This window comes from Melospiza georgiana, chromosome 2 (assembly GCF_028018845.1).
Source record: "Melospiza georgiana isolate bMelGeo1 chromosome 2, bMelGeo1.pri, whole genome shotgun sequence".
Taxonomy (NCBI): Eukaryota; Metazoa; Chordata; class Aves; order Passeriformes; family Passerellidae; genus Melospiza; species Melospiza georgiana.
The window spans coordinates 40,472,897-40,496,610 of NC_080431.1; positions in this window are offsets into that span (position 1 = coordinate 40,472,897).

Genomic DNA, 23,714 nt, shown 5'->3' on the forward strand with positions numbered 1-23,714 from the left:
CAAACTACACAGGACAATGCCAGAGCAGATATACTGCAGCCTGTGGAGGACCCCATGTGGAAACAGGTCCTGAAGGATCTGTGGACAGTAGAGATGAGTCTATACTGAAGCAATTCTGAAAGGACTGAAGCCTGTGTGAACCATACATGCTGAAGCAAAAGAAAAGTGTGAACAGGAAAAAGTGGTGAAAAGGAGCTGTTATGGACTTCCTATAACCCCAATTCACCATAGTCCTGTGCTGCTTCGGGCAGGGCAGGCACAGGAGGAAGAGAGGGGAGAAGTGGATGGAGGAGTTGAGAGGTAGGTATTTTTTAAATTTTGATTTAATTTCTTACAATACAACACTATTTTAGTTAGCATTTAATTAAATTCATTTTCCCAAGTTGAATCTGCTTTGTAAGTTATGGTAATTGGTGGTGTGCTTTAACCCTAGCCATCAACCAAGCCCCACACAGACATTCTCTCACTCCCCCACCAGCAGGACTGGGGAATGAATTGGAAGGGTACAAGCTTGAAAACCCACGGGCTGAGATAAAAACAGTTTAACAGGAAAAGCAAAAGCTGTGCACAGAAGCAGAGCAAAATGAGACATTAATTCCTATGCGCCCCTTCCTATGGGCAGGCGGGGGTTCAACCATCTCAGGAGGATGGGGCCCCGTCACAAATAAGAGTTACTTAGGAAGACAAAGCACCATCACTCCAAACATCCCACCTTAGTCCTCCTTCCTCCCAGCTTTATACACTGAGCATGAAGCCCTGTGCTCTGGAATATCCTCTTGGTCAGTTTGCATCAGCTGTCCCAGCTGTGTCTCCTCCCAGCCTCTCATGCACCCCCTGCTCCCTTGTCAGCACAGCTGTAGGAAATGCAGAAAAGACCTTGTCTCTTTGTAAACCCTGCTCAGTAACTCTAAAAACAAAAACAATTCTAAATGTTCATCCATATGTTCATCACAAATCTGAAACACAGCCCTGTACCAACCACTATGTAAAAATTAACTATACCCCAGCTAAAATCAGCACAATTGAGAAGTGATTTCCCTGTCATGTGATGACCCATGAGCTTCTTCACCTTGTTTGCAAGGCAAAGAGGGACTGGAAGCCAGCTGAAATCAACATACACATACCACTACAGCCCTGAGAAAATAATTAAAATAATTGCTGTTTTATGTCCAAGAGTCCAATGAATAAGCACACAGATAAGACACATCTAGATAAGCACACGTGTAGAAACATCATTATAATTCACTGTTTCCTATGATGCCAATATCTGATATTTCTGATCTGATCCATTGACTCTCCAGGCCAGAACCTCCAAATCATCACTTCACAGGAAAGAAGAGCATTTATGTAGCAAGGAAAGAAATAGAAATATAATGCATGTTTTTTTAGAGGAGGCTTTATATTGAAATGACCACAAAATATTAGGACAACTCCTTCTCCCTTGCTGTATATGTCTACATCTGACATAGTTTAAATGTCTGCACTGGCATGGATTGCATGGTCAGCAAAGAAAAATGAGGAATAGTAGGCACCTTTTATTTTGAACTAGTTCTTTTCCATACCTCATTCTCTCTCACAACTCTTTGTGCAGCCATGTGGTAAACCAGATTAAGTACTTGGCACATTTCCTCCAAAGAAACTGCTGATTTATTTGTTAGTCTATGAAGAGCAAGGAAAATACTGCTCAAGCCAGTTGTGCATATCCATTACCAAGGAAGCACTTTTCTAGTCTGCATCAAAACAGTGAGAAAATTTTTTTACTTCAATGCTTGTATATAAAGTCACACCTCCATGCTAAGTATTAGCTCTCAGGAAGTGATAAGGAACCTTCCTTATATAAATGAGTCCTTATGTAGAGCGCCCTTGGAAAATCATCACCAGCATTCCATATGGTTGAAAACTCCAATAAAGTAGTTCCATAGGGTAGTTTCTTTGGCAGCACTGCTACCTTAGAGGATTGCAAAAAGACTTTTGCTATCCTGGGGCGCAAGTCAAAAGTGAGCTGAATTTACTGAACAAACAAGCTTGCCCCTGCTGCTTATCTGCCTCTTCTTTCCTCCTTTGCTTGCAGTTGGAAAATCTTGCCCCGAGATCTGTGCTAGCTCCAGTGTTCACTGAGGTCATCTAGAAGAAATAATTTCAATCTTTTCTTTTTTATTTTCTGAGGGAATATAAGGGCAGGAAAGACAAGGCAAACGGACAATCCTCGGACTTCAAGAGATGGATCAGTTCAATGCGGTGTTCAATAAAACACCAGAACTGACACAGGGGAAATTCCTGGCCATGGGTAGTGAGGAAAGGTGTGTGAAAGAGGAATTAAGTGGTCTCAGCTCTATTTTCTAACTGCACTTCAGCTTCTATTTCACTTTTCAGCTCCAGGTATAAAGGTAGCAACCTTTATGGTTCCCCTAAGGACAACTAGTGGTCTGAGAATGATAGAGTTTGGCTCTGTTTACTTGCAATAAATCTTTAGGAGTTACAGGACTACATGATTTTTATGCCAACAGCATTTGAAGCCAGCTTTCTAAGTCATTAAATCCGTTGTTTTGTTTGAGGAAATAAATGGCTGAAGCCACCTTGAGGCTAGTTTGAGGGAATTCACATCCCTGGTAATCTGTGAAGAGTCTCTTTTATCTGTCATACTGTTTTGTGCTACATATAACTGAATTGTACCTAGTTTTTCAGCATATATGAGAGCTGTCTCACCTAACTTCAGATGTATGCATCTACCACAGCTGACCTAATTCTACTATGCACTTTCAGTCAGAGAAAAAGTATTTTTTAAGGCAGTTTCACACAACTAATCTTAACTATACCAGGAAAGACCTTTTTCCTTTCATTGCCCACAGTGGAAACACACTGACATGTTTAGATACAGCTTTTCTAGACATCTATCTGCCTTTGTTCTGCAGAGAGAGGATAGAGTCTAAAGGAAGTGATGTGGCAAAATTACACAAAAACAAATACTGTGGTGCAAGTTGTGAAGATCTCTGAAGCAAAAAACCCTTGCAACACTATACAGATTTTGTGGGGTTTGCACCACATTGGTCTCAGTCCCACCCCATGCTCTCTGGCATGTCCGGCTCCCAGGCTGGGTAGGGTGGTACCCTACCAGGGCAGGGTAGGGTCTTACACGTTTTTGTGAAACCCTATCCTGCCCTGCCTCTTCCATAGGGAGATCCTGCAGCTCCCAACTCCAGGGAGCCATGCCTGATACCCATGGAGCAATCATTGCCCAGAAGTGACTTCTCTGCATTGTTCAAACTATGTCTTTATTTTTTGTAAAAGATTAATCCAGTTTGAGTGCTGAGATCATTTGTTGATGAGAACCTTAAAGTGGTAAGTTGAGCTGACCTGTAAGTCCAGTTCAAAGCAGCCTCTTGATCCAAAATAAAAGGCCAATGTGGAAATAGTATGTGCTTTTGAATTTATTTACATAACAGAGGCAATTCATTAATGTATATTTTAAAAATATCTATATATAAAACATTAAATGTGATTTGAGGACCCCACTCCAGCTTATTTTGCTAGCATGCACCCATTGTTTTAGCTCATGGACAGGGCAGACAATGAGAGATGGAATCACAAAAAGAAATGGAATCACTGAGGTTTGCATCAGTACCTGATCACTTTTTTTGGAGGATATGTTTTCTTCTTGGGTAATATCATAGTAACTTAGGTGTCCTCTATTTGGTCCTGATGTTGTTGTCAGACATGTGTAAATGTAAAAGAACTGAAAGTGTAATTCCAAGGTCACCTCAAGTATTACTAAAACATACTGGATTGCAGCAAGGCCCCAGGGAAGTGACTCTGTGCAACTAGACTTCTGATCTCTACAACTGTCCCTCAGTATTTGGGAACATATTGACAGTACAGTTGTTTTCCAGTATTTTTAGAATCTTTTCTCCTTAAGCAATTGAAGTTTTGCTGGACTTCTCTGTGGCTGCTTATGATACATTTCCTTATATTCAATAAGGTTCTAACTATAGGCATTCTCCATGTAAATAATTTTTAATCAGTGACATATAGTACCAAAAAACTGACAATAAGAAGAAAACCAAGCTCAAAATACAAGTTGGATGCTTGTCAGAGAAATAAATAATAGTTTGATGTGCCATAAACAGTAGGAGACAGGATTTTAATGTGACACTGAGGCAATTTCTTCTATGTATATTTTTATTAATGTCTTCATTACTTACTCAAAGGCTTAACTTTGGATGTAGTTCACCCTCTTTAAAAGGCACAGAATACTGGCTTCTTTTATTATCTTGTACTGATTCTGGTTCACTTTGGAAGGATGAGCAGTGTAGTTTCCTTGAGTTCTTGGTGAGCCTTCAAGTATACATATATCCATCAATCACACAGCATCGATACAAAAATCAGAATTGAAGCATCAGGGGTTCTAGATCAGGCAGGATGGAATTTGGCAGGGAAACCAGTCATCTTCTGCCGTCTGAAAGGCCTCATGATACGATGCGTGCCTTCCAGTACCCACTCAAAGAAATGTCTCCTTCAGGTCTCTATCCTTTCTGTCAACATCATAAAAAAAATACCTTGCAGTCACTAAAATGCCTGTAGAACTGGAGAAACTGAATCTCGTGAGCAGTATGTTTTCAAGAACAACACCCAATGTCCAGACATGAACCATCAGAATTGGTTTCCAAAGGAGAAATTATTTCAGACAGCAGTTTTCTCTCACTTACTACAGTGTTTTCAAGAAAAGCTCTCAAGAAACAGCAACACAGAACGACCTATAAGAATAAAGCCTGTTTTCACACCAGTAGAAGAGATTGAGGCCAGCCCATCACAGTAACTTGTAGAAGTGACCACCTAACCATGTTCACAGAATATCTCAATAGAAATATTGTTATAACAGTTTGATAATTATAATCACAATAAAGACACTCTCCAATTGCTATCACAGGCACAAAATTCTTGGGGGAAAATAATTTAAATTATTTCCAATTTATAATAGAGCTAAATGATGAGAAACAAAGACAAAATCTAAACCACCTTCCACAAATCCCTAAGAGCGCAAGGGAAATAGGGAATGGGGACTGTGGTCAGTCCATAAAATCTTTTCTGTGCTACTCCTTTCTTCTCACACTTAGCTGCTGCTACTGCATGGACTCTCCATATCTGCAATTTCCTTCCAGCTTCTCCAGGGTGGGGTGCTCCATGGACTGCAGTGTGGACACTTGCTCCACCATGATCACCTCCAAGGGCTGGAAGACCTCTCTGGGGATTCTCTGCTTTTCTACCTGGAACACATCCTCTTCCTCCTCTCAGCTGTTTCTCACTTTTTTTCCCCTCACTCTTCTCTTGGTCATTTTTTTGCCCTTTTTTAAACTCTTTCTCCCCTGAGGTGCCACCCTCGTGGCTGCAGGAATCAGCCATATCCCCTGCAGTCCCCACTGCCAGTATATGAGCATCTACACCCAGTTCAATGGCAATAACCTTTTTGTCAGTTGTTTTGTCAACTAAACAGCTTAGGTTCTAAGCTGAGTGCTATCATCAAACTCATGATCTTTCTGACACTGAATATTAATTTTTCAATGAGGATTTCATTGGAAGAATTGAAGCTAAACTCAGGGATTTTGGGGTAGTATCTATTGAAGACAGTAGTCTTGTTATCTAGTATCACATTTTATGTTATCCATAGTGGAAAGTACATAAATAGATGAGGCATAAATTATACAGGCTTCTTCATGTATTCATTCTGAAGTGTATACCCATAACAGGTCTAAATTATATATGAAAAATTGTAAAATTCACTCTGAATAGGCACTTACATGTATATGATTGAAAGGGCAAGCTAGTGTGCAAACCTACACCCTCTCCAGCTGCATATAGTTGAAGCTGGCAAGGCCAAAGAAAACCTCACTCCATAGCTCAGTGTCTGTTCACCACCATGGATACACTGCAGAAGGTCCCTCCTCACTGCGAGCGCCCAGCAAGCTGCACAGACTGCCACCAGGCACTGCCAGGGAACTCCAGCAGTAGGAGCTGGCTGGATAGTTCATTCTGTTCAAATTACTGCTTTTCCCCATACAAACAGAAATGAACGGCAATGTCTCTTCCTGTCTGTCCCACATAAATGCTGCTCAAGAGATAATGAGTGCGTACAGATCATCATTGCCATGTAAGCTAATACCACAAACAATTCCTTGCTATTGCAGTAATGAGAACAAAGTGATCAGCTTTTAACAGATAATGCTGCCTTGAGTGTGGAAAATGATCAGATGTTTCTTAGAAAAACTTTAAGTTTTACAGGACCTGTGTTGAGACACTTGAAAACGGAGGTGGTGAGTTTGAGCACAAGATGGATTGGAAAGTAGTGGAGGTTATGCTGCCCATGGGAAGATCATTTTCAAAGGAACACATGGTAAGGTCGGGGAACATAAAATACCTGTTAGCATGCATATAATATGTTCACTCTGCAGCTACTAGTTTCAATATCTGAACAATAACTGATGTCTCAGTTGAGAGCAGGTAACATTTGCTTGTCCAACTTACAAAAAAATACCTATTCTTCTATGAGAGAAATAGCAGCTGGAGACATCCATTGTTAAAAATCTTCAGATCCTGATAGGAACTGATTTGCTAGAAGGTATTTTTTTGAAAACTAGGGAATGTGGAATCAAAATAAACAAGTTGCTTAGCTGGTTTTTGCATGGCATGTTGCATAATGTAACGCTTATGAACCTTTGATTCATGAAGCAGCACCAAAAACAAACAGGTACCAGTATGGAGCTAGAAGACTGAACATTTGAAAAGCATTGATTACAGTTTATTGCACAGCCCCCATTGCTTCCAACACCTTTCTGGAAGGCTAAATTAATTTGGGTTATTTGTTAGTGGGGTTTCTAGAGCAGCCTTAAGGCTGGTAGTGCTTGCATGAGAGAAATGAGCTGATGCCACCTGACCAGGAATCTGGAAAGCTCTGCCAGGGTCACAGGGCAGGTTCACTTCATTATACACAAAGGCAGAATATGCTGAAACTGTGGCCCAAGCCAGATTTTCAGCTCTGAGATAAAGTGACAGCTCTGTGGAAAGTGACCCCATTCTTCATGTGAGTCACAACAAGTCTGTTCCTAGGAGAGGCCTAAGAAGGTGCTCCACTGGAGTCATTAAAACTGTGATAATTTGCCTGAAATATTTTTCCAAGAATTCATAATTACCTCAGCTTGTTCTTGCCACCTCATTTTGTCTTTCTCTCATTCTGTTCCTTCTTCTTTTCAAGTCCACTGATGTATTATGGAGCTAATGACCAATCTAGGTGATATGAACAGAAAGTTTAGCAGAAGACAGTATGGAAAAAGAATTCCATGTGATCCTGAGGAAGGAGCAATAGCTTTATGGTAGTCTAAACCTGGCAAAAAGGAAAAATAAGATGTTTTCACTGTGTTCTGTCTCAGGAATAAATATACTTTGATACACTCAAAGATATATTATATATTTGACATTAACTGGCTTGGTTTTTTGCTACGCAGAGTATATTCCTCTTGAAAATATCCCTTAAAGTGATTTTTAAATGATACATCAGATTGCATGGTGCTATTTGGAGGTGAGCCTCCCATCCTGTGCCCTTCCATCTCTTCCCATGCAGTGCAGCTCACAAAAGTCTAATAGCAAAAATATGTACTTCTCTTCACAGCATAAGGGGAAGCAGGTCAAAAAGGGGGAAGGGGCAAAAGGGTGTAAGTAACTCGAATTGCTCTATGGATTTAGGCACTGGTTGCTCTGTGATTGCTTCTCAGTGATTTTATACCAGTGCATAAACTCCTTGGGGAGAACTGATATGACATTGTCAGATTTACTTTGCCTGTTATCAAACTCCTCTCCAATTTCAGAAAGTGGAATGGGGAGCATAGACAAGATAAACCACTAAAAGTAGAACAATCTGAATTTCTCACTGTGCCTCCATATCATGGGGATAGGGGGCTCCCTGATGCCAAACATGCATTTCAGTGCTGTAAAACACAGCTAACATTCCTGCCTTTTGAAAACAACACTTGGAAGAGCTATGTTGGATCAGAAGAAATTGCACTTACCTTGTAGCTTTATGGCCATTGGTTTAAGTCCAAGTTGACATTTTTAGCTCACTGAGCCCCTGGTGGACAGGGGCCCACCACACAAAAATCACTGTACATAATCTTGTAAACTTGGCAGTCAGTGAATTAGAGGGGACTAAAACCGATGCTGACACAGAATAAATGATCCAGAACAGTAGGGAAGGGTCTGAGAATGTGGTGGGTCAGAGGAGAGAGAGGGAGAGAAACATGAAAATTCTTAATCGGTTACCAGGTGTTACTTTTGCCCTGAATTAATATTTTTTTGTATCCTTTTAGTCACCAAAGAAAATTAAGAGAGGAACAGCTACTATTTCATGTTTTTTAAGGAAGATCAACTCATTTTTAAAAATCAGGAAATATTTAGAGAATGTAATATCATCAATGATAAAATTTTCATGCACTTGTTACATTGGAAGAAGTTTTTTGTTATGGAAAATTTCAATTTTTTTGTTTACACAAAAGCATAATGTGAAATAGATCTTTTTCTATTAAAAATAAAACATGAACATATCTCTTCCTCCTTATAAGTGAAAACACAAGGAATCTGTGTCAGAACTGCTATACAGACATCAATTTATAAACATCCATTTACAGATACAGTCTCACCTATATGTGGTATTGTTTTGCTTCTGAGAACTGGACCACATTCAAATATTGAAGAAGCCCCAAACACCATAGAGGAAAGAATCTATGCTTCTCAGTTTATCTCTTACAAGTAAATGTTGAGCTATTGCCAATTGTCTGTCCATGTTAATAAGCAGAACAAATATCAGTTCATTGAGACCTAAGGATTTAAGATGTGCTGCAGTAGTTTTCCATTACATTACAAATCTAAATATTTTATTCTGAATTTTCGTGTAGAATCATAGAATATCCTGTGTTGGTAGGGGCACAAAGGATAAACATAGTCCAACTGCTGGCCCTGCACAGGACACCCCAAGAGTCATACCATGTCCCTGAGAGTGTTGTCCAAACACTTCTTGAACTCTGCCAGGCTGGTGCTGTGATCACTTCCCTGGGGAGCCTCTTCCAGTGCCCAACCACTCTCTGGTAAAGAACCTTTCTACAATGTCCAAACTAACCTCTCCCCTCACACAACTTCAGGCCACTCCCTCAGCTTCTATCACTATCACCAGGAAGGATCAATGCCTGCCCTTCTGCTTCCCCTTGTGAAAAAGTTGCAGACTGCAGTGAGCTCTCCCCTCAGTCTCCTCTTGTCCAAGCTGAACAGACCAAGTGACCTCAGCCACCCCTCGTGTGGCTTCCTCTCAAGGCCCTTCACCACCTCTGTAGATCTCCTTTTCACACTCCCTAATAGCTTTACATCCTTTTCATATTGGGATGTTCAAAACTGCACACATTGGCAGCTTTTTCAGACAAGAGTTCTTACATTTAAGCGTATAATCTTATTATCATCACTTACTTTGTTGAAACTTCCTGTGTCAGTAAGAATATTTGGTCTTCAGAGAATTTTGTGGAAATGAGTCCTTAAAGTGTTTTGGACCGTGGATCTGTCCATTTATTTGAAAAGAAAAAAAAAGAGTGAGATTTAGGAAGAAGTGGTAGAGTCATCCATAGGGAGACTACTTATGCATGGAAGTAGTTATGGTGTGTATCCTTCACAGGCAGTACAGTAGGAAATATGGAGGAAAGATTTATAGGAAGAGGATATGTAATTTATTAAGAGATAAAGTAACCATCAGAAGTCTGAAATGCCCTAAACAAACCATTCCATCTATACCATAGTTTAGCTTAGGCACAAAAATGTGCAGTTGATACTTATGCTTAAAAGTAATAGTGAGGTAGAAGAAGTTAGCTTAGCCAGAAAACCTCCAAATTTTGAAACCAGAAAATGGCAAGTTCTAAGGAAGAAAATATTTATAGTGATCAAAAAAACCCTTTATAGTAACTAAGAGAGGGGAAAAAGTCTATCTCTAAATTTCTATCAGAGACAAACTGGGATATCTAGTCTATAACAACCTGAAATTGAGGCAATTTTGATTTATGAGATAATAAGAAAGTAGTGGATAAGGGAGGTAACAGTTATTCATACTTTTGAAATCCATTATTTCATAGTCTTCTTTACAGTATGTTCAAAAAGTGTTAGACCTTCCTTGATCTCAAGAATGCCTCTTAGTCTCCTGATAACAAGGGAATCAATTAAGAAGAATAGAAAAGGAAGAGTCCCCAATGGGTTTTTTCACTCCCTTCTTAGGTCACACTCAGATTTATGCAAGGGAAGAAGTGATCTTAAAGAAAAAGGAGCAAATTATCTCATTTTTTTTCTGCTCAGAATTCTTTAGGTGGTAAATTTATAACCAATAAACTCAAATTACGTAGGATGGGTTTCTACTGACATCCTGAAAACCTCACAGTGAATTAAATGAACAGTTGCTTGCACTCACCAAAGGATTATCTCATTTACATTTTCAAAAGGGATTACAGTGCCTTTAAAGGACAAGCATCTTTCGGGCTAATTAATTTTCTCAGACTAACTTGAAATATATGGTGAGCACTTGATTAAATATTAATATGGGGTATGGGGTCACACTTTTTGCAGTTTTCTAAATCTGTTATTTTATTGTCAGTGCTTCAAAATGTAAGTATGTATGTGAATGGTTTTTTTGTGTATGTGTATATTTATGTGTTGTGGGAGAAGAGAGAAAATTAAGAGGATTAATGGACATTTGCAGTATCTGACTCCTTCCGGGGAATACGGGAAAGTGTGCCATAAGTGAACAGAACACTACACGTTTAATTTCCACTGGTAGTGTGATACGGTTTTATAAATCCAGGAATTTCTGAACATTATGCATAGATATATGCATAGATATGGGAATATTTAGTTTAAGCTTTTCATATAAGCATTCAAAAAACATCAGGCTGAAGATTGTGGAACCCAAGATCAAGGAAAAGCCCCACACTACCCCCTAGTGATCAAAGTTTGGTGACCTCCAAATAACAGAAAACACAATAAGTGGACTTTAGATCACAAGAACAAAAAAATGCCCAGGAGCGATGCAAGTCACTGCTGGTGTTCTTTACTTAGGATCCTTTTCATGATAGAAGAATAAAGCAATGGCTGTCGAAAGGCTGCAACTTCCAATTCCTTGGACTGAAGCCTCAGTCTTGGTAACCAAACAAATATAAAAATGTATATATTCAGAAGGAGGAAAAAAACAAAACCTCAGGGGAGATATTTCAAGTGTTGTTAGGATTTGTAATAATAAAATAAAATAGAAGATTTTATTGCAACCATATAGTTGCCAAAATATGTGTTTTTTCAGGTTTGTGAGCTATTTGCATTTTTCAGATACACTGTTTAGCAGATATCATATATACATTTTTTCTTAGCTTTATGTAATCTTGAAATAACACAAACCAAAAGCTATAGTTATATGTGCATGTATGGTAAACTAATTAGGTACTAGCTTATGCATCAGAGAACAGAATCTGAATCCAAGAAGAAAAAGGAATCATCAACAACAATTTCAGTACAACTTTGTAGAAATTTTGCCATGTTTCATAAAAGTAATTTTAAAAGTATAAGAATAGGCAGGGCATATTCAAATTAAATCAATGGACCAACTCATGTGTTGTGAATTAACAGAATTGGGATTTTTTAATCTAATAAAGATGTCCCAGGATAAAACTAAAAATAGTTTTGTATTCATTTTGTCCTGATATTTTTTCTATGACTGATAAACCAGTCAGTTCTTTGGCATTCTCTAACAAGTGAAAAATCACAAACTCATTTGCAGAAGCTCTCTGAGAGGTACTGCTTTTGTTGACATGGGTTTTACGCCTTATCCACAGGTAGGTAATCTGCAGTGGGTTCTTTCTATTCCACATTACCTAAATAAAAAACCTCTAGAAAATGAAGGCCTTTAAATTCCATTTGTAGAAGAGTTAATTTATATCCTTACCAGACCTCAATATGCTTAATTGTTTGTGATCTTTCACCTTCTCAATTTTACATTATGCTTATTAGCACAGTATCTCAGAACCTTCCAAGTCCCAGCATGAAGTCCCAGCTTTAAAGCTCTATTACTCTCTCTTTCCTAGAGGACACCCCTTAAGGTCATCTTTTTCATTATTTGTTTTCCTTTAGCAAGTTCTGCTGAGTGTGCATCCTCTTTTCTTTTGCTGCAGTTGTGGGAAAGCTCCATCCTTACAGCTGGCAAATTCATAATATGTAGGGAAGGGAGATTTCAAGAGACCTGACAGCTCTTGGATTAAACTCATCAGGGCCATGGGATACTATGAATTGATATTCCATTTTATCATAGGTCACCAGTGTAAGACAGACCATGCAGGAAACAGTTAATATTGTGATGAAAGATATACAAAGGGAAATAATTCTAATAGAAGAGGGGGAAAAGGGAAATCAACTCAAGCATTAAGGATTTCTTAGAGCAGAGGCACTTTTCATGAGGCAGACCAATGTTATATTAACAGGAGAGCAATAGCTGAAACAAGCTGTAAAATCAAGGTAAAAAGAAAGATTGGAGGCATGAAAAGGAAAATCCACATTAAAAAAAAAATCAAATATCTTTGAAGAAAAAAAACATCCATTATAACCCCCACATTCTATAGGCCTTTCCAGAGGCACATACTTACAAACATTATACACTACCTTCAAAATTTGATAATTATTATGAATTCATATGAAATGAAAATGAGAAAATTCATGCTGGTCCTGTACCTGTATTGCAAAGATGAATATTTCATCCCATTTCTAGTAATATTATTGGGGAAAAAATAGAGTAAGAGACTGATAGTTGGCCCTAAGGCCAAGTGGCACGGTCTGGATCACATCCAAAATGCTTAGGGCATAGTCTGTAGAGAAGATGTATTGGAGAAAATTACCTAAAGCAGACCTCAAAAGAACTGGAAAATATGCTGAAAATTAATTACATAGGTACTTAGGATTGTAGTGCTTGACTCATCTGATTTTATTTGTCTGTGTAGACATGTCTAGAACTCTGCATTAAGCTAGAAAAGAGGCAATTGCACAAAACAAAGCAATTTAAAATGGGGAGGAAATATTTTCAAGCCACTTACTGCATATTTGTACAGACAATTTAAGAGGAGACTGTCGGACTTCACGCATTTAAGTTTTTTGATAAACACAAATAGTTGATAGCTTACTACTGCTGAGGCTGATCTCAGTTATTAAATTCTGTTTCAATCCCTCACAAAACTCTGACACAGCGTCATAAAGTCTAAGGAAGTCATACTTGTCATGCTCACAGGTACAGCTCTAAGAATAAACAAGTAGTATACACATTTTAATTATTAATCCCTTTCCTTCTCACCTCCCTCGAGATTGATTTGTATCTGTTCCCATCTCCTTATATCTATATTTATTTTGTTTCTTACACACATGTTTAAATTTAATCTGATTGTGTCCTTAGGCCTGTTGTTGATAATTAAACCCACGTATTTTATTCCCTACAGCATTCATTGCAAACTCTGTCTCTAAAAATGAGTCTGAGGCTTCCCCTTGATCTATAAAATTATAGTTTTGGTTTCCCTTCTGATTAATTTTGTATTGGGTGTAGTTTTAGATTTTTCAGCCATGGTAAATAGATTCTCCTATTTTTAAATCTGAAGTATTTTTCTGATCAATGTCAAATGAATGTTTGACCTGTAGTTCAAACCTGCTAGCAAAGATGGAAAGAGTAATGCCAGTTGTGTCTGGAGCTGTAATTTCTTTTTTTCTTTTTCTTTTTTTTCTTTTTTTTTCTTCTTTTTATTTTTTCCTTTGGCTAAACTTATTAGTCACATGCCTGCAATGTATCTTACTCAACCACCCATAGGTATAAGTCTTCCAGAAAAAAAGGAGACAGAAGGAGGGAATTGACCAACAAATTTGCGTATCTAGTCAAATACAGTATATCAGAGAAAAAATTTCCCTTCCATTATGATTTCATACACTGTCCTAAGCTTCACAAATTCCAAGCTCAGGGGTCTTCTTGACAATAATATAAAACCAGAGTGTAAACTCCATTTGCCCACTTAAATAGGCATGTTGAATACACAAGAACTGTTCGAAGGAGAATGCTTCCAAAACACCTAGGAATTGATGGTATTTAAGCTTTCATGTTTTAAACAAATTTTATTTCAGTTTTCCCTAGGTAATGCCATATTTACCCATCATGACAGAAAAGAATGGAAGTTCAAACCATAAACTTCTTTGGATCTGAACATATTTCTACTTGGCAGATGAATGTCCAAGGAAAGATCTTTCTGTATGAGCACAGAATTTATTTGAAATAAGTACACCACTGAACATGTGGGTGGGGCAGGGACTTCAGAAAATGTATATGTAGCTAGAAACATATATTCTTATTTTACCAGCTGTATAAAACCCTCTTTCTCTTTCTATATATCTTTCTTTTCTTGGACCATTAGATCTTCACAGCAAAACTACAAAAGTAGTGTGCATAAAAGCAAATGGGTCTGTGAACAGCATTCCAGGTTTACAACATGTAAAGTTAAATAGCTTCACTCAATATCATCACTAAATAAAAATATTTTTATTCATTCATTTTTCTTTCCCTTCCCACTTTATGTTTTCTGATATGCTGTGCAAACGCATATATCATATCCATGGAATCTGGACTCTTACCTTGCCATTTTCTGATCCTGTGAATAGAACCTGAGAGATTCTTTAAGTTGCCCTCTTCTGCCTTTTCCTTCATCTCCTTATTCAAGAGAATCTGAAAAAAATGTCCATGAGAATCTTTAAGAAATATGTTCATAATAGTCCACTGCAGAAGACGCTGTAAATGAGGGTACAATGGCTTTATGGAAATCCTAGCAGAGTTTAGCCATGCATCTTGGCTGTAAACATCTGTATGTTTTGGCATGCATGACTGCTGCACAACCTGAGGACACACTGTGACATTCCTATGTGCTGCCTTTGACAACACCACCTGTACACCTTGCTTGTAAGAGCTTGCTGCTGCTATGGAGATGTGTCAGAATGTTAACACTCTGAGTGAGCTTTCATGTACCATCTAGAAAGCCCAGTATTGTGCAGGTAGAAGATTAGGTTTACTTTCTTGAGAAAATCGTAGAAAAGTGAGAGCAAACGTGATGCTGTTGAGCATCACCAGGGAGGTGGTTTCCATGCTCTGCAGAGATCGGTGTGAAGGGCTCATCTGGAGGTGCATCGCTGGGCTCCCAGTGTCAGAAAGGATGTAAGATTCTTACTACCACATCTGTTACTGTTATTAAATAGTCACCTAACTCTGAGTACCTGCGCCTTTCTTATGGAACAGACCCAAAAAAATCCCAAAGTAATCAGCCTTTCCTTGCTATAAATCAGTATTGAAGAGCTAAAAGCAAGACACTCTAATGCTGCAAAAAGCACTATTTAGAAACATGTAGATCTTTTGTCCCAGTAATATCCCTTGAACATGAGTGCCCCTGAAGTCTCCATGTTATTGCCATTATTTGCTCCCTTTTGTGATTCTTTTTCATGTAACTGTTCCAAATACTATTGTACACTGGACACCTGTGGCTCATTTTGAAGGCAAATCATGAATGTGTACATGGAGCTTCCCTGTTTGACCCATCTGGAGAGAAACAGCAGAGCTTTCCAATAAAAATGAATTGCTAGAAATGTTTGAGAAGGTAAGTCGGTGGTTAACTTCCTTCCCAGCACTGAGCTGCAGCACACAAACTCTAATTTACAGATTAAGAGCAATGCTAGATAATGCATCATTACAGATGATGCATTGAGGCTACTATTGCATATCCTGATCTTAAAGGAATTGCAGAGGGAGAGAACGATTCTGAAATAAGTTTCTGACTGCTGCCTTCCCCCTGCTCCCTGTGATTGCTGTATTGTAGGTAACATGGTGTGTGTCAGAGGAGCAATGGTGAATGTGGCCAGCAGTGGCTTGGGAAGGCTGCAGCCCTACTCAGGGGAGTGGTGGCAGCACAATGATTAGTGCTCAGGGCAGAGCTGCTCCTGGCAAGAAACCCTAGGGACAGCCAGGTTTGAGAAGAAGCTTTAATACTGTTGTGACTGGTATTGTTTCCAAGTTTCCAATGAAGACAAACCTCAGGAAAGTCAAAATTAGAGAACTGCTCAGGTCTTGACAGAGAGAGGTTATGGACTAAAGCATTGTGTTACCACCTGCACAGGGACATATTATCGATATGTGGTTGTCTCAAGAGACACACTTCTGAATTTTAGTAGCCACGTGTATATCAGACCTGAGGAGGGAGAAAAAGACAGGTTTTGGTAACTCAGCAACAGATCATGTCTTTGTCTCTACTGCTTTAACTAATTTCAGTAAACAAAACCTTGAGTTATACTTATGCCTTATTTACCCAAATACTGCTGAATTGAATTTGGCAAGTATGAGCTGTATAGGGGCATAACTTCATAGAGGTTCTCAGTTGGTTGATCTGTTTGTCAACAATATTCTGAATGTTGTCTGCAGTTCTCTTTTGTTTCCCTTCTTGTGTAGTGATTGGTATGAGTTTAGGCATTACACTAAAAAGCATTCATTGTAAACCAATATTTAAAGCTAAGTTCTGCTCTGATTTCTGCCACATAAAGCAACAATGTCATCATGGAAATAGTATGAACTAAAAAATATCTGCATCTATTCCTTTCAAAAAAGAAAAAAATGCAACATAATCTGCATGTGAACAATTTATGAACATGGTGCATCCAAAGGTATCCCTTTGGTCTAGTATTTCCATATTTGCAAATTGTACGCAAGTAATATTGTCCTTGTGTTCTATTTGAAAGAGTAACATGATAGGTAATAAGTATCTCTAATAATTTATTGCTTTTACTCTCAAAATTTGCAGAAAGACACAGTGTCTTGATATTTTGTTTTTTGTACAGAAATGAAAAACACTGAGAATATGGTGCTAGCTGCAAGTGTGTGACGTGTTGTAAGATTTATTAAATAAACCCAAAGCTATTTCTTGTTTCTGACACAGCTTTATATACCAGACATTGGCAAAATATGCAGAAAGTACAGAGAACAGTACAAGCTAATCACCAACTTTGGCTGTCAGAATATTTTGCTCTGGAACATAGGTGATTATGATTCAGCATAAAAGGCAGCTGCAAGCCATTCAATACTGTCTTTCCTTGGAAGGGATGAGAAATTATCATCCAGCCTTCTAAACTACACACCTTCTTTCTAACTTTGCCAAGATTCATTTCTGCCTTCTCTTTCAACCTTTGTTAAAAAAGAAAAAAAAGAAATTTAATGATACAATTCTCATTATACAGCTATCAGTTACATAAAATATCTTTGTTTAGAGGCCTAATAAAATTGGTCATATAAAGAGGAAATGAGATTTTGAATGTAAAACGAAGCTGACAGTGCTCTTCTATTACTATGGTCTTATTAGGAAAAATTCTCTGACATCTGTTTATCCCCTGCAGCCAACCTTGTATTCAGAACACAGTAATTGATTCACAGCATCCACTGGGGATCTAACTGGCTCACTTTTCCACACCGCACTACACAGGTATCTCTGCAGCTAATTCTGAATGTACATCTACATCGTTATCTCCTGGTGAACTGTGACCCGAAACACTTTGGAGGCCCAGATGAAAGTGCTTCCTCACCCCTCCAGTGCTGAGGGTGCAGGCGTTTCTGCAGCGCAGCAATTCACCCAGGACACCCAATCACAACCAGCCCCTTTGAAGCCCCGCTCAGCTGGGAGACCATGAATGATTCATGGCTTCTCTACACACACTAAAGGGGGAAGAGCAAAGCTAGTGTGTATTATTCAGGACTGCATCCTCAATAAGCCTCCGTGTTCAGCAAATTGCTACAACGTTTTTCTGCTTAGTCCTCACCTGTACACAACATCTCTTTCTGTGCATAACCTTCTCATTTTAACAAAGATAGCCTGATTATCTAGGAGGCTGTGGTAATTAACACCAGTAAAAATAAAGAAGTCCAGTGTCAGTGCACAAAGCCAATGCTCAATGGATTATAAGGAAATTATAGTAGACCAGACAATACTAGTTTTACAATGGTTGAACTACCATTTACTCACTTCCATTTCCACAACATCATAGGTTCATTTGGAACCCAGTTTAGTTGTGGGTTTCACACTCTGTACATACCTTATTTGTTTGAGGAAAGACTATTAACTCCCGTTCAAGATATCACAGAAGCTGATATTTGCAATTAATAGCTGCAAAAGAACCACTGAATTTCCAGGTATTCAGATAGTAAAGCCAGACATCAGTTATCAAACTGCATCTCTTAAAAGGTTCTTTTCTTATATTCCCACTCTCAGAAAGATTTCCAGAACAAAATATAATTATGGCTTAAATAATAAATTCTATTTTTGCATTCAAATACCTCATTATGCACCTGTGCTGATAGGATCACAAGACAGCCAACACCCACTAGTCCTTCCATAGCATTCACCCTGCTGAAGGTGGTGAATAGATCCTGCTGAGGTAACACGTTCATAATCCTGTTCCTTAAAGGTAAAATTCAGAAAGGGGCAAAGACAAAAGGTAAGTTAGTTCCCATTGTCATCTTCATGGCTGGCATACAGATGAGGTAGCACAGCTAAACCTCACTCATGAGAGAATAATGTAACTGCTGAGAAAGTAGAGAATTTAATAAACTAGTTTTATAACTGCAATTGTTACATTCCAACTTCTCAAGATTCATGCCTTCGGAGAACACATAGTTCTCATCATCAATTTCTCTTGTCTTCAAGGGCAATAATGATTAGATTAATGAATTAGGTGAACACCAATTTACAGGACAAAAACCCAGGGGATCTGGGTGTGCTGGTTGAGAGCAGCTGAACATGAGCCAGCACATGCTTAGATGGCCAACAAGGCCAATGGCATCCTGGCCTGTATCAGCAATGGTGTGGTCAGCAGGACCAGGGCAGGGATTGTCCCCCTGTACTCGGCACTGGTGAGGCCACACCTCAAGTGCTGTGTCCAGTTCAGGGCCCCTCAGCTCAGGAAGGACTTGAGGTACTGGAGTAAGTCCGGAAAAGTTCAATGAAGCTGATGAATTTTCTGGAGCACAAGCCTTACGAGGAGCAGCTGAGGGACTTGGGGTTGCTTAGCCTGGAGAAAAGGAGGCCCAAGGGGTGACTTTATTGCTGTCTACAGCTACCTGAAAGGAGGATCTAGCCAGGTGGGGGTCAGTCTCTTCTCCCAGGTAACCAGTGACAGGACAAATTATGCCTGGGGAGATTTAGGTTGAGTATTATGAAGAATTTCTTCACAGAAAGGGTGATCGGGCATTGGAACAGACAGCCCAGGGAGGTGGTGGGGTCATTGTCCTTGTCATTAAACACTGGAGGTGTTTAAGGAAAGATGGAACATGGTGTTTAGTGGCGTGGTGTAGTTCACATGGGGGTGTTCAGTCATAGTTTGGAAGTCAATGATCTCAGAGGTCTTTGGCAGCCTAATTGGTTATGTGATTCTGTGACTTAGGAAGGCTTTATTGTAAGGCTTATGATGCACTTGATTTGAGGTCCTAAAACCAGGATCCACCTCAAAATAAACGCCCTGATAGGGCTGAACCTCCTAGCAGAGAGGTAGCCAGAGTTACTTATCTTTAATCATGAGAGAAAGAGGAGCTGTTTATAGCCATTCAGGAGCAGCAAATTTCAGGGAAAGACTGCCTTACCTGTGAAATCTTGTCTCACTAGGTTAGGGAGATGGGTTCCTTGCTGTTATTCCTTCTGGCTTTGTGAAGCCTCTACCTTATACTGTTGGCCAACTTCAGTAGAAGCTAAGAGCTCTAGGAAGCAGGAATTTTGGATGGAAAGTTCTAATTTACCTGAAGAATTAGCCACAGAAATGAAGAACATCACCTCTACCCCATGAAAGGAATGTCCTTAATCCACCCAGATGAGCAGAAACCACAATTAAAAGAAGAATTTGCAGTGAATTAAGAAGTACTTCCTTTGCTGTCCTGTTACAACTAACAAACTCAGAAAATGGGCTGGTTGCCAGAAAGACCCTATTACTTAGCACTTGTTTACCAAATAATGGTCTCTAGTGCAACATTTAGGGCTTTGGCACGACTTTTCTGAGGTCTTTAACTCTACTTGTCCAGGATACAGAGAGGATAGTTAGTTATTGTTTCTGTGTATTCCACAGTCAGACAATGTACTTACTCTTAACTTGCAATACTGCATGTTAATGAATTTTCCAATAATGTTGTACAGAAAAGGTAGACTCTTTGCTCACATTTAAGTATTTCCAACTAACACCATTAAGTTCATCTATTGAAAACCAGTTAAAATGGTTAGAATCACATTGAAGGATAAGGTCATTGAGCTTTTTTATAGTGGTCATTGAGCTTTTTTATAGTAATCATTAGAGATTCTTTTATTTAAAAAATAGTTTTTTATAGTAATCATGTGGAGTTTTTAAACAATTAGTGGAACGAGAAGAATTACTAAAGGACAATGACTAAACAGAGGAATATGCTATACCAAAACAAGGAGTAGCCAAGGCACACTGCAATTCAGTAGGAACTGTACATATATAATTTTATATATAATTATAGACATTTGAACAGTATCTAAGGGCTAGACAACCAAAGACTGGGCAATGCAGCGCTCAACTCTGAAGGGTCACATCCCAAATTTTGTACATAATTTTAAGACTCAAAGGCTTGTGTCTCTGTCAAATAAGATAGACATTCAAGCAGAAGCTAGGAGCTGAGCTGGGATTTAAATTGATTGATCAAATGTTAGCTCCTGAGACAGATATCCTAATGTAAATTACAACGCATCTCTTGAACACTGGATTGTTAAAACTGTTTCTAAATTTTTCAGCTAAATACACAGGGAATTACAGTGTATTCTGTTATCTAAACATTAATATTAGGAATATCTTCAATTTAGATTTCTGTAATCTCTAGGCCCTAACTTTATAATTAATTTTACTCTATAATTTTACTTTATGGTGGGTCTATAAATTTAATGGCACAAATTGCTAAATCTGAAGTTTAAAGAAATAAATTAAGTACAGCTTTATTGATCAGTTTAATAATAACCATACGACAATATTTTGTTTAAAAACACAATTAAACTGATTTTCTGAATTATATAATTGCTTCATTAATCAATCATTTCAGAATTTCCAACAGAAAAATCTTTTGACTGAGAAAAAAATGCCTTTATAGATTTGTAAAATTACGCCTTCCCTAAGAAATGTTGTGTTTTAATTGCTCTTTGTGACTAGCTGTATATCCTTTCCAGTTGTCATTTGCAGTATATTAAATTGTTAAATTTTTCTACAAAGTCAAACTTTTTTTCCTCATTCTTCAGTAACATGCAGAACACACAAAACATCTCCAGTCATTAAACCAGTGGAAATAGTAATAAGAATAATACCAAAGACAATTATATTATTTAGAATGTGACATTATTTTGCAGATTATAGCACTCAGAAAAATAGTTTCAGGATCAAATTAAGGATGTAGACACAATCCACCTCTTATTTACACCAGAATTCCTCAGGTCTTCATTTCTTTACTCATGGCTTTCAACTCAGAGAGTAAAAGAGATATAAGATCTCTCTAACATAGCACAGATAGATGAGAGAGAAAAGCTAAACTTTCCCTTTTTTATATGTTAATTTCTACTGGTCTGTATTTACATGTTTAGCAAAAAAAAAGTGTCAATATTCCCTTATATCTTAGATCTGCAATTTAGCAAATAGCCTTATGCATATGTTCACAGGTATTTAAACAATTAAGTGCAGGACATAATTAATATGTGGATACATATGCTGAGATTGTTCTTCTGTAAATTTTCTGACTACAGTGTATGGATCTGTAGTGACCCTGGGTTCCCTTTTACACCATTTCAAAGAAATGGGCGTTTCTAGCCTGCAATTCATCTGAATTGTTTCAGATGTGTTCTTCTGTTGAGATGTTCCTATCCCTAATTACAGTGTCAGGAAAGTGATGATCTGGCTCAGATAGATATCCTTGTACAGTTCCAAATCTGTGGTATTTTCCATACATTTTCAGCTGTCATGCTGAGAAGAAAAATGTTTTGAGAAGGGCTCTAAAAGGAGGAAGGTTACCAAGAAAGACAGCAAGGGTTGCAAGCAAAAGGAGCCAGTAGGAAACAAAGCATGTACACAAGAAAAGCATTCCAAACACATGGAAAGCTGGAAGGAAGGTGCATCAAAGTGAGCAGTGGGTACTATATTAGAAAGCAGTGTCATGAGACAGGCAGTCAGATCTAAGGGATTCAGAGCCACCAAGGTGAAACCAAAAAGCTTCAGTTCTCATCAATTTGATGGAAATGTTAGAAAGATGATCACTAGAAAAGATTTTCACTAGAAAGATGATCTAGTGAAAGAACCAGAAGAGCAAAAACCTACTGGGGCACAAGCAAGAAAGGATTGCTGCATTTGCGTGTCACAAATGTAGAAACTCCATGGAGGAGGAATTTACAAGCATAAGAGGAAACAGTATGGACCAGGGATTATTATAGTATATCATATACATGTGCATCCTTTCTGAGGACATCGTGGCTTGAGATTCAAGTATTCCCTCAACTACAATGAGTTTTAGGAGATGAAACATCTTCACTAGAAGCATTAAAAAAGTAGTTCAAATATTATTTGCTTCCTTCATCTTTCAACCTTACCATTCATTTTTCTTTTAAAAAGTTTCCAGGCCATTTGGCACACATGATAATCTCCTGCCTGTGAGTAATTGAACAGGTGAACCAAGCCACTGAACACTGAAATATTCCTGCCTAAGCAGGCACAGTAGGGGACTCTTGGTAACAGTAACTTGGCCTTTCAGGATGAAATATGGGGAAAGGATGAATGAGAAGAAACTTAGAAATATACAAGAAAGAATAGCCCTTATCTGACACAGAAAAAGAAATTCCTTGCCTGTAAAGAGGGCAAAGAAAAGTGAAAGATACTTTAAAAAATGCAGCTTATCATACATTCTTCCTGTTCTGCAAAATTTCTGAAAACAGCATGCATGATTTAAGAGTACTTAGCACACCAATCATCACACTCTTGTAAGAAGACATACAAGTGCAGACAATTGCACAAGCCATCAAAGTTTTTGCGTAGTTTTTACTTCTCCTGCTGTCCAATGTATGCAAATAATGAATATAAGCTTCAGCTTTACACAGTTCTAGTGTGGCTTCTTAAAACTTCAATACTACCCCAATATTGCAAAATGAGCCATTTTAAATTCACTATTCCTGTTGCATCTTTGAAGACATGTGCTTATAGCCAAAAAAATCATTAGGTGTGGAGCACCAAAAAATTATTAGGTGTGTAATTTTCCAAGGAACTACACTTTTCTTTTAACTGCATTAGTATTTAGATGGTGGACTGTCTTGCAAGCTCCGTAGCTACAGTTACAAAGTCAATTACGTACATGAAAAATAATTTAAAAATCTACAAGCAAATGGAATATTTACAAGATGCTAAATGCTAGCAGCATAAAGAATGAAAAGAAAGAAATTTTCTAGTTTTATTTTATTTCATAAAATTTTATTAATGTTTATAATTTCCAAACAAGAAAACCTATCATCTAAACAATTAAATTGATAAACATGTTAAAATACATATTTGTCTCGTTTTGACAAAAGAAAATTCTGATAAAATGA